This window comes from Anabrus simplex, chromosome 2, assembly GCF_040414725.1.
Source record: "Anabrus simplex isolate iqAnaSimp1 chromosome 2, ASM4041472v1, whole genome shotgun sequence".
NCBI lineage: Eukaryota > Metazoa > Arthropoda > Insecta > Orthoptera > Tettigoniidae > Anabrus > Anabrus simplex.
In genome coordinates this window covers 903,232,777-903,244,958 of record NC_090266.1, presented here as the reverse complement: position 1 = coordinate 903,244,958, position 12,182 = coordinate 903,232,777, and positions in this window count along the sequence as shown.

The following is a 12,182-nucleotide window of genomic DNA, read 5'->3' as shown; positions in this document are numbered from 1 at the left end:
GGGCAAGTTGTTGGGAAGTAGATCGAGAAGTAGTAGTACGGAAGGGTGTAGTATATTTAAGACATGAGGAATACGAGAGTAGATGTGTTTATGAAAAGAGTTTGCAACAAGGGAAAGCCAGAGAAAATTAGATAGGAGTTGAGAAAAGGGGAGGTTGAGTAGGCTCTGAGGGTAGTGCAAATTTAAGAAGTTAGTATATAGTTCATGTTCATCGTTGATGGTTGAAATGACGCCTAGTTAGAAGTTAGTAAAAAAAATGTGAGAAAACTGAGTGAACTAATGGACCTGGAATGGAAAAATGTTTGTTTGTTTGTTTGTTTGTTTTATTTGTTTGTTTGTTTGTTTGTAAATGAAGTGTGGGAAGAAATTGGATTATTCAGGTGTACATGTGTGAGGAGGGAGGATAAAGGTGTATGTAATTGTAATTAAGGTAGAGTATGTGAGACTGTAGTTAATGAGTTAATATTGGCGGTATGAAAATTGAGAAAGTATGTAATAGTGCCTTAAAAATAGTTAAATTGCTTTTTGCGCGTTGATGAGGGATGTAAAATGATTGAGAGTTGATATTTAAGTCTGAAGTTTAATAAGACGGAAAGAACTGGGAAAAGTCTGAGGGAACATACTGTTTGCGTAAGAAAACGTTTTGATGTGTGTAAGTGTGGTGCTGTCGATTGAGAAGACTGAGTGAACATATTGACATGGAATGGAAAATAGTTTGTATGTGTGCAAGTGCGGTGTGGTAGAATAAGTGTTTTTGTTTAGGAGTGTGTAAGTGAATGGGTATGGAATAGAAAATTATGAGAGTTTGAAGTGGGTAGTGTAGTGCAGTAGAAAGGGTTGGTAAAATGAGAAATGTGGAAGTATGTGGTGGAGAGTTAAAAAAGGAAAAATTATTTTAATGTGTCAAGGGAAGAGGGGGTGGGGACCTGACCCATCCAAAGGAAATTAGGCTTAAGCATGTCTGCACGTGACGAAAAACGAGAGGGAAGGAAGTGCGCTGACAATGGATCAAAATAGGCGTGAAGTGCACATCGGAAGGGTGTGGCAGGCCGGGTGTTGGGTCTGGTTTCCGCCTTATGTGTCTTGCCATGCAGATAGGGAAGGAACACATTGTCAGCAGGTGTGGGTAAGATATGATATCTATTCTCACGTGGCGAGGCTGGTGGCTGCGTCATCGTTATGGTGTGTTTGTGTTCCATACCGGGGCTGACGCAGCGACCTGTCTACTCAATTTTTTTTAGGCGGGGGATAGGAGTAGGTGATTAGGGTAGTTTGTAGTGCGGTGGCGTTCTGCATGTGTGCTGACTGTCCGCGAGCGTGTGAGATGATACTAAGTAGATGTAGTGGTAGTTAATAGTTAAGTTGATTTAAGAGAGATGTAGTGGCTATAATTTTGTTCCGTTCTGTCTTTATTACCTGTAAGCTGATGATGTATACTAGGGTGAACAATAAACATATACGTGTATCTATGAGTGAATAGCCAGCGTGAGAAACCTCCTTGTATTAAGGGATGGGTTGAAAATATTTGATGATGATGATGATGATGATGATGATGCTTGTTGTTTATTGGGCCTAACATCTAAGGACATCAGCCCCTTGAAAACATTTCAGCATTAAAATTATTGTGACAGGAGCTAAAAACTCAGTATCGGTTTGGATATTACTTAGATAATTTGGAAAATTGATTTTCTGTTGTAAGAATTAAGGGTGGAAACAATGTGACCCCTTATTCCTCAACATTCAGAAAAAATCTTAGACTTGTAAAACAAGCAACTGAGCCATGGATGCAAGTAAGTTTTTAGTTGTATGATCTGATTTACAGAAAAATTAAACTATTTGCTATTCAATCTTCAGTAAATAATCCAGTACAAGGAAGTAATGAAATCCCTGTAAATATTGTTCATTAATGTGCAGATTCATATGTATACAGCTGGATATGTGCAGAATTGCCTCATGAAGAATTTAGAAATAAATTTGTAAACTTGTATAGAAAGAATAATAAAGTGAATGCTGTGCATGTTGTTCTGAAACAATATAAAAATACTACATTACCATTTCACAATGAATCCGCACATATAATGTATAATAGTATAAATAATTTGTTTAAAGGGAATTTATTTGCTATCTTTCTAAAAGTAGACTCAGTCTGAAGATAAGATTAAATATTTCTGTAAATTGTGATGTGTTACTCACTCTTGCATGTAACTATTGTAGAGATGTGTTTATTGAAAAGGAATTAAATTTTTTAATAAAAGGTTATGTATCTGAATGAAGAACATGAAAAAGCGATGGGAATCGAGGAAGAAATATTAAAGAAAAGAAAATCATGGATATGAATTGCAATGAAAAATATTCGGCTCGACGAACATGAACCAGTCAGGACATGTTACTTTATATATAGAGTTCTTCAGCTGTATGTACATAAGGAGAGAGTAACACTTCACAATTTACAGAATTCTTTAAAGTACGTTCAGTAATGGTACCAACGGGCTCACAGTCAGACTTACGGTATATTTTCGTGGTGTCTTCATCTTCAAAGAAAATGGTACAAACTTTGTATTTTAACGATTTAACGCCTTAAATGTCGCCATAGATATGTAAATGAAAAACGGATTTGCGACTGGTTTCCTTCCCTATCCGAATTCATTGAAACTACATCTCGCGTACCTCAACATTAGTGCCAGTGGACATACCCTGTACTTGATCAAGTCCAACTACAATACATCAGACCATAAACCAGACATCTGTTGGCGGAAGGAGAGGTTTAGGAGAAGATTAAACGTGTTTATTCTGAGTCCCCTAAGGAAAAAATCACAAGTCGAACGTCATGAAATGCAGCTCATTAACTCAAAATATGAATAACTATGCATCAAGAGCATCGTTATCAAGTAATATTGTTCTAAATCTAATTTTAATTTCATTGGGAAAATACCGATGGGAGAATTGTTTTATCAATGTCAGGTTGAAACACACACATACTATAAAAATATTTCACATAGGCAACTCCGGACAGCAAATAAGTTTAATAAATGTCAAGGAATACCATTGTTAACTATACATGAACTACCATGCAGCATCATTGTTAACTACAGCCCATTATGTAAAACATGCAATCAAATATATTTCTTAAACAAAATTTCAACTCTCCAAAATCCACCTGAATTGTTGAATATGTACAGTGATATTTGTATGATACTCTTGAACATCTAAAGTGCTAGTCACCTTAAAACTCACCAGAATTGATGGCGTACAATCATCCAGTATTTTTTAATGATGTAATCCTCATTCCATCTCACGGGGAATGGGGTTAGGTATCGTGTACGTACCTCCTTGTAATACACTGAAAATTATTCAATTGTATCATTCTTCTACCCGTTTAAAGTGATCTTCATATCTCAGTCGCAACTCTGGGTCATGATTTTTCGGATTTTTCCGGGACTGATTTAATTTTGTAATTAGGTACGTTGGTTGATTTGGCACCTGAACTGGAGCAACACCTTTTAAGGGTTTAATAACTTCCCTAACAATAAATTTGATATCAAAATGATGAATCACACAACACTAGTATCGCTTGGTTCGAGGTTTTCCCTATGAATTCACCTAACCAATTTACATTAATACCAAGTCTTTTTGGAAATCTGAACACCGAAGCATTTGCTCTGCCCCTGTAATTGGACTTCCATCCAGGCACGCAGCGTATACCACCTATCAGATTAAACTACAAACATACTGCACAGGCAACTGAAAATATAAAGAAAACAGGTCCTAAGAAGAACATGAGGACAATAACCTTATCATTATCACCTCCGGAATTTTTCGAATAAATAAGCTTTTTAATAACAAACTGATTCTTCAGGCACTGAAACAGGCCATACAGCCTTTTAAGGCTATAAATAAATATTTTTCGATGAATAATATTCAAATTTCCGTACATATTTGGTAACAATACGAATTCCACCAATCAAAACAAGCAAAAGCTAGCACTCCAATTTCCGACATTACGGGCATTTTCGATAGGCTGGTTAAGGTCTAATGTATTGTAGTTGGTCTTGGCTTGATAATACTGGAGAATCGGTCCCGATATATGTAGGCACCGCAACAACAGGTACAAAGCTTTCGCCCGTCCTGAAACCAACAGTATCAAAATACATCAGTAGAAGGAATGGAAGGCATGTGACCATTATTATTAAAAAATTCGGATGAAATATCCGCGACTTGCATGCAAATGTCAGTAAGAGAAAGAAGGATCACGATAATATTGCAATTCAAGACTCTGAAATGCACAATGAAGCTGAGGGAGGTTATACGAAAGCATTTTTGTTAGAGCAGCTTCAGTGCTTTGGAGAAAATAAATGAAAATACCTGGAGATAACAATTAAAATGTGTGTGCTGTTATCTCAAGATCACAAATGGGTTATCGGATTCTCTTGCTGCTACATCCAATAAAGATGAATACTCAGACGGATAAAGGTGGAAGAAGAAAAAAGAAAGAGGGAGAAGAATGATTTAATAAAGTGTGTGAAGGTATGCGAAAGAGGGTGTTGGGAGAGTTAGGAGAGTGTTGGAAAAAAGGTGGGAGCGCAGAAATTGAGGTCTTCTGTAAGTTAAGGAAAGATTACTAAAAGAAAACTTGTGAGGTAAAAAATTCGTGACTAGAGGACAGGAAACCATAAATAAAGAATGTAAGTTGAACAGCACTCAAAAATTTGGGGAAGGATAAACAGAATAATTAAGGAGGAAGGAGTTTAGAGAAAACGAGTATTGAGGATGTACAGTGGGCTAGTTACCTTAGGGAATTACTAGGGGGGAAGTGGAGGTATGGATGAGTGAGACGTGGGATGAAACAATTTGGAGGAATAGAAGAGTGGCAATTTACGAACTAGACAAGGAAATTACAAGAGAAGAAAATTGGGAGTGATAAGAAGAATTAGGGACAGGTCGGCGGGGGTTGCAATGGTATCAATAATACGTTTTGGAAAGAATTTAGCATAAATGGAACAATGATAGACGGCATAGTCAACTATTCAATAAGATTTTTGAGGAGGGGAAATTCCCTAGGGAGCGGGAGGCAGGAATTTTATGTCCAATATATAAGGGAAAGGGTAGTAAAACAGTACGAATAATTACAGGGGGATATCTCTGTTAGATTCCTTCAGTAAAATTTATACAGGGGTGTTGGCGAACAGGTTAAGTGAATGGGCCGAAAGAAACGAAGTATTGTCAGATTACCAAGCCGATACAGAAAAAAGAAAAGAACAGTGGACAACACAGTGATAGTGAAGACGGTTTTGGTGAAGTATATGAGCTTTTCAAGAGGTAAGATGTATATAGCGGCAATTGACTTTGAAGAGGCGTTCGATAAGGTGAATAGAGGGTCTCTATTAGAGAAATTGGGTAGGTTGGGGGTGTCGGAAAAGATGTTAAGGGCAGTGTAGGCGACATATAAGGTGGTTAGGTGCTGTGTAAAGTTGGGTGACGATAGGTTGAGCAGACCACTAGAGTCTACGGTGGGTTTAAAGCAAGGGTGTAAATTATCCCCAATATTGTTTATTTTATTTATTAACGATATCCTGGTTGGACATGGGGGAAAGGATTGGACAGTACCCGTGATTAATGGGTTGGAAATACCGGGATTGATTTTTGCTGATGATGTAATATTGGTGACTAACTTCAAGAGGGATGCAGGTGAGCTTAAATGCACTGTCGGATTTCGCAAAGAAATAGGCCTTGAAAATTAACGCGAATAAATCGAAAGTGCTAGTAGCCCAGGTACACATAGGAAAGAATGGGGATGGGAAATGGATCGTGCAGGGAGAAAGGTTGTAGCAAGTGAGTAAGATGGAATATTTAGGAGTCATTATTAACAGAAAAGGGACTTGGGACGATCAAATTAGACGAGCGAGAAAGAAAGGTATGGCCGCCCCAGCCTCAGGCAAAAACTTGCTGGATAAAATTCCGAGTATCAATTATAAAACCTTGAGGTTAATTTTAAGATCGGTGGTTGAATTATGGGAGTTGAGTGAGAGAAAGTGGAGTTAAGATGAATCATTTTTAATTTCGGTAAGTCGGTGGTGCGGCTCCCGCAGTGCACAGATAATACAGGGGTGGAATTACTATGTGAGGAAGATACGGAATTTGGGTGTGTGAAAAGAACAGTTAAGTATTGGATAATTTCGAAAAGAGAAGAAGGCGGGGAATCGTTGAAAGCCGCGTACAAGCAACAACTGAAGAGCATGTGTAAGGGATGCTGGCTAGAAAAAATTAAAGGATATTTGGGGAAGATAGGTTAGGGGTACATGTGGGATACGGTTTGGTCGAAGACAGATACCAGAGAGTGGAAGGTACTATCCAGGAGGATTAGAGATATGTAAAGGCAGAGATTTTTAGAAGAAATTAGGCTAAGTAGTTCCCTTAGTGTTTGGAATAAAGTATTAGAGGAATGGGGATAAATATTAGGTTTGTTGATAGGCTAAACAGGGGTGAGATGGTATGGTGGTTGATGGTACTCCACAACAACAAGGGATGGTTAAAGGGTACAGATAAGGAGGCATAGGTATTATGTGGGGAGTAAACGACGATTTTCATTTAATTGGTAATTGAAAAGAAACGAGTAAGATAAGGAATAGCCTATTGAGTGCCTAACATCGTGAATTATTAGGAAAAGGGGATGAGCGGAATATTATAATGTGGTTTATCAGTCAATGGGAAGATGGAAGAGAGTTGCTCAGGTACATGTGTGTCATTAAAAAGAGTTAAGAGAAAGTTCAGAGAGGATGAGGCATAGGAGGAATAAGTCGATGTGTAAAGGCTGAAGATGGAGGTGTGTTGAAGTCATTGAGAAAAGGGAGATGAGTGTAATGTTGTAAGTTAGGGAGTTGATTTGATTTTGTAACTGTAGGAGGTCTTATGATGATACGGCAGGTGATTGTGTAACTGTTGACTCATCAGAGTGGTCCAGTGGACAAGAAATGCGAACGCAGTAGATAAGCAGGCAAGATCATGTGCTAATAGTTGATGAAACTTGATGTCGGCGGATTTTGCAACAGCGACCTGAATTGCTACGTGTAGAATCTAAGGATAGAGTAGGGCTAGACTGGATTTATTTAGGACTGGAATTGTAGGGTATTCTATTTTTATTTTATGGTAGTTAATTATGATTATAATTTGGTCATTATAATTTATATTTTTACTATTAATGATAGTACGTTAGCAGGACGGCACTTAGTTGTTTATATGACGGCATGTGCTGATTTCTCACTATTGTACCCGATGCATTTACTGGACGTATTAAAAATGGCGCCTACGGAAAGTAGAGGCCAGCCTAGGCAAAGAAATTTGTAATAGGGTATCGATATTGATGTATGCTAGAAGGCCATGACTAACTTAAACCTACCACTATGAAGGCGGTGTACAATGGTGTAGAATCGATAGAATTGTTTTTTAAAAAATAAGAAGGATCAAACAGATTATTATAAAAAACTGACTTAAAAATTGACGTGGTAAGGACAAGATATCCTGAACATCGCTCTCAAAGATAAGCAAGGTTTGCATTATCTAACGTGAAATTTTTAGCTGAGAGGACGGAAATATTGAACGAAACGAAGAGATAAACGTTGAAATACCGTAAAGAGGGAATAAAAATCCAGAAGCTTTGAAAAGTCCGTCCAAATACTTAGACGCAATGTCGTTTGGAGACAAGAAGTTGATTGAGACGTGAGAGCTCGAGGTTGAGCTATATTTAGTGGAAATAATTGCAAGGACAGCCTAAATAAAGAATCAATCACTATTAAAAATATATATATACTACGCTGAACCATGATGAATTCATATTTTCCAGAATCGACGCATATTGTCTACTGTGTTCCTGAACAGATGATGGCTTGCTAAATCGGCATAGACCAACCTGGAGGGAGATGTCATCCTGGCTGCTAAAACCACCCGACCCGTGTGAAGGAGGTCACTCTACCTGAGATACCAGTGGTGGAGATCCTGCCCAGTTCCCAATCCAAGGCCTACGACCAGACCGAAGAGCAACTAAGGCCCGAGATATTGAATGGCGAGCTAAGTAATAGTATTAAGTAGTATAATTTCTTATGTAGAGTATTACCAGTATATGCAATAGATCTGAATAGCCTAAGCGTGAGATAATTAAGTGTGCTGTGAATATAAGAAAGTGCAGTGTGAAATATTTTAGACGATATCTCGTGACAGAATGGTAACGTGTTTACTACATTATTTTATCCAAGGATGAAGGAATACGATTTAAAAATGTGACATAGTGTAACAGCTGTTTTCAAAGAATCCCGGTTAGTTAGAAAGATCCATGAGTGATGTAATACCAGTCAAACCCAGTTACGTCACAGAGGGATGCTTGTTTGATTTGGTTAAGTTAAATTACCATACTCTTTGCTGTGTGAATATATTGAAAGAATGGATACTGAATTTGGGGTTATATGTTTAATTGTATGACAAAAATGCGTTTTGAGGAACGAATTCTGCGCTATTGAAGAGATACGTATCGTTGTGTTTAATTAATATTGGAGGTTAAACGCGGTAATTATAGATGTTAAATGAATTAAATATGGGTTGAATTGAAGGTTAATAATGAAATAATGGAAGTGTATATGGTATTTTAAATGATATATTGCGCAGATTAACAGGGAGTAAAACGTATATGATTTATATAATGTGCGAGGTAGGAGCACATGTAAAGCGACTACGTAATATAAGTATGCCCCAAGAAGGAACTATAGCAAGGTATGGACAATAAAATTACGCATATTTTAATGAAGTGTGAAAGTGGTTTGACAATAATAACAACCGGTGATGGGTAAATGAATACATGATTGTATCATATTCTGAATGAATGGTAATTGCGTGGAAGATCAAACTTGTATGCAACTAGTATGATAATGTAGTGTTGAAATATCTTTGTGTAGGCATTTGCACATCTATATATGAGAAATGCTTATTGGCTATGTGTATATTGAACTGGAATACGATACATAAGAAATTATCTAGCTAGAGTAGGGAAATTATTTGAGATTTACTTAGGATATCATCGATGTTTTGTTAATCTGAAATATTATTAGAGCGAATATTTAGTTAGGAGCCGTAATTTAAGTGGCAATCGGACCGAGAAACTTAGTGTGTCATTAAATATTTCATTTTCTTCACTGTAGTCTGCACCAACGAACTCAGATAATTTTCAATGTAACTTAGGTCACTGATATTTGTATTCAGGACATTTTATTCAAATTCAGTTCATTTCCACGATAACTTGAACAATGTTATGGTTGTATTTTTGATGAGGGTATATAATTAACACCGTGAGTGATGGAATAACTTATTGGTATACCGAATTTTGACCGTGGTCTGAAGACTTTGATGTAATATATACTTAAGTGACCAGATGTAAATTTTAATAGGAAGATGAAACAAAGCAACAATTCATTTCAGGAATACGCGACCCAGAATGTTGAGATATGTAAACTTAGTTTAGGAGTAAGGCAGCGCTGACCTAGAATATTTGATTCAGTAATTAAAATATTTATTTATTAGGTTGATAATTGGAAGATTATGAGCAATATTTGACATTAACCATTTCTTTCGCGAATCTTGATAGTTTAATAAATGTGTTTTCTTGATTAATTTTTATATAATGGAATGAGTTTTCATTTATAATGGTAGTCAGTAGTTGTACTTAGTGAGTAAGGTTCTCGTTATGCGGATATGTTTTTTTTGAAAGGTTGACTGAAGTTTACGTACACAAAATCTACAACTGAGCGTTGAATTATGTAATTCTGAACCGCGTATGATACCGTTACCTTCTCTTTGAACACACGTTAAACCAAAACATAGAAAAATTAACCATTTTTCTGGAGGCATGAATACCCTGAGATATATAACTGACTAGTTGGGAAAATACTGTGGTTACCCTGACCCGTAGGGTGCACTATTTATGTATAGTAAATGGGTAAGGGGGTTGAGATTAAAGACGGGGTGAAGTGGTGAAATATTAGGCATAGCCTATCAGCACCAAATGAAACATCTAAACGAAGGCTACAGGGGGGATGGGGTGCAGAAGCTTCTAGAGTACATAGGATTGGTATCATACTGGGTTAGTAATATATCAAGGGATGACAGGAGATTGCATAAGAAAGTATTTCAAAGGGTGAAAGATAAATAAAGACAAACAATAAGGACAGAATGCAACAGCAAGAGAACACTAATAGAATTTTGTAAAATAAGTGAGAATGTGACTATAAGGGCACAAATGTTAACAAAAGGGAGATGACAGGAATAATCTGGTGGTTGACTGGAGTGTATATAAATAAAGCCTTAAGAGAAAAAATGACGAAAATAAATTTATTTTATGTAATTAAAATATGGAAGTAGCACATTTGATTAAGGGTTTTAAATAAACAAGAAATATTAAAGAGAAATACATAGAAAGGAAAGTGTTGGATAAAATCCTAAATGAACAGGAATTTTACACACTTTCAAGGCTATTAAACAGAGAATGGAAGAAACCGGGAAAAGTAACAAAAATATTTAATATTATTAGATGTATTTGGGAAAAAAGTGAAGAAAACAGAGATAATTACATGTAGTTACGGAAGAGGTATCCTGGACTGTACAACTTAGATAAAATCTAGGAAATACCTCATAAGGTATACTTTTAAAGATATATTTAAGTAACTATTAAAGAACATGTGTGTGGTAGTAAACTGTAATTGAATGTGGTTTCAGTTACAAGTGAGTTGCATTTCGAAATGGAGCAGAACCAGTGCATGTGATAGCGATGGATTCGATGATCGGACGGTCACTTCCCCGGGTTGGTGGCCATCCGTGACTGGGGGAGGGGATGTCCGTTCTTTGTTTCCAATCGGTCGTGTGGAGTTAAATATATTTGATTTACCGTAATTAATATTTCTGGTTGCATGCGAGTGTAATGCTCGCGGCGGGCGGACCTTCTTTCCCGGTGGCCAGTTGTCCCTGATTTGGGTGGGCCTTTTCGCTGTTTTTATAAGGATGTATAATATGTATGAGGTATGCAACATATACTAACATCTGTTAACGAATTTGAAAATCCTTGGATTTTTGTATCTTGCTTTCGGTTATTGGTTTGTTTTAATTAGTTCAAATTTAACTACATGTAATGTTTTAGATTACAATAAACGAATACGCTCTCCCCAGTTGGAGGTCATCCGTGACTGGGAGAGAAGGTATTCATTCATTCATTCATTCATTCATTCATAAATGAGTAAGGGAGGGAAAAAGGTGCTCGTAAGAGGATGGGGTATAACGGGCCTACCCCAAAGAATAATGGAGATATATGTGGGATGAGGAGTGAGGGAGGCGGGGAACAGGACGAGAGAGGTTTCAGCACCACGTGGCCGGCCGCAAATGGAATTGCGAGAAAACTGCACTGTCATCTGGTGGGGGTAGTGGGGGTCCTTTTCTGGGCCCCACGGGTTATGGCCGGTCGTACCATGACTGGGAGGGTGGCCTTTTTTCTCACCAGGGTTGATGGCGCAGCCGGACAGTAGTAGTGGGTAGCTAGCTTGCCCTTTCTAATATTATTATTAATTATATTATCTTTTTATATATTTTGGTTCTTAATATTAAATGGAGACGATGGACGTGACATGTAGGGACTGAGGATGACTGCTGTGGTGACCCTCCCTTGGCAGTGCCACGTTTCCGGAATATCTGATGGACCTCATGGTATGCCCAAAGAGTCTCGTGTTTCTTTCCTTTTGTTGTTAGTTGTTTGTGCATGGAAAGGGCATTGTGAACATGTATCGGGCTAATCGCCTGTTATGTTCAATAAATACTATACTATCGGATTCTCAGAACACTCGATGCTTTGCATCTTCCTGGTCCAAAAACTTTGAAATCGTAGGTTGTTTACTCAAAATCAGAACGGCAATGTAATCCATGGTGCGAAATCGCGGGAGGAAGGGAGGGTTTTACCCCCACCGACGATTATATCTCAAAAGTTCCCCCCAATAAATTGCCCGGGGGGATCCTTTCATTATAAAATTATGAGGAAAATGTAGAACACATATAATTTATGACTGAAATTAATGATTTTACTGTACATATTTTTATGAAAACATCAGTAATAATTCAAGTGACTGCCAGACCTTCAGCAATAAAACAACGCAGCAGTGGCA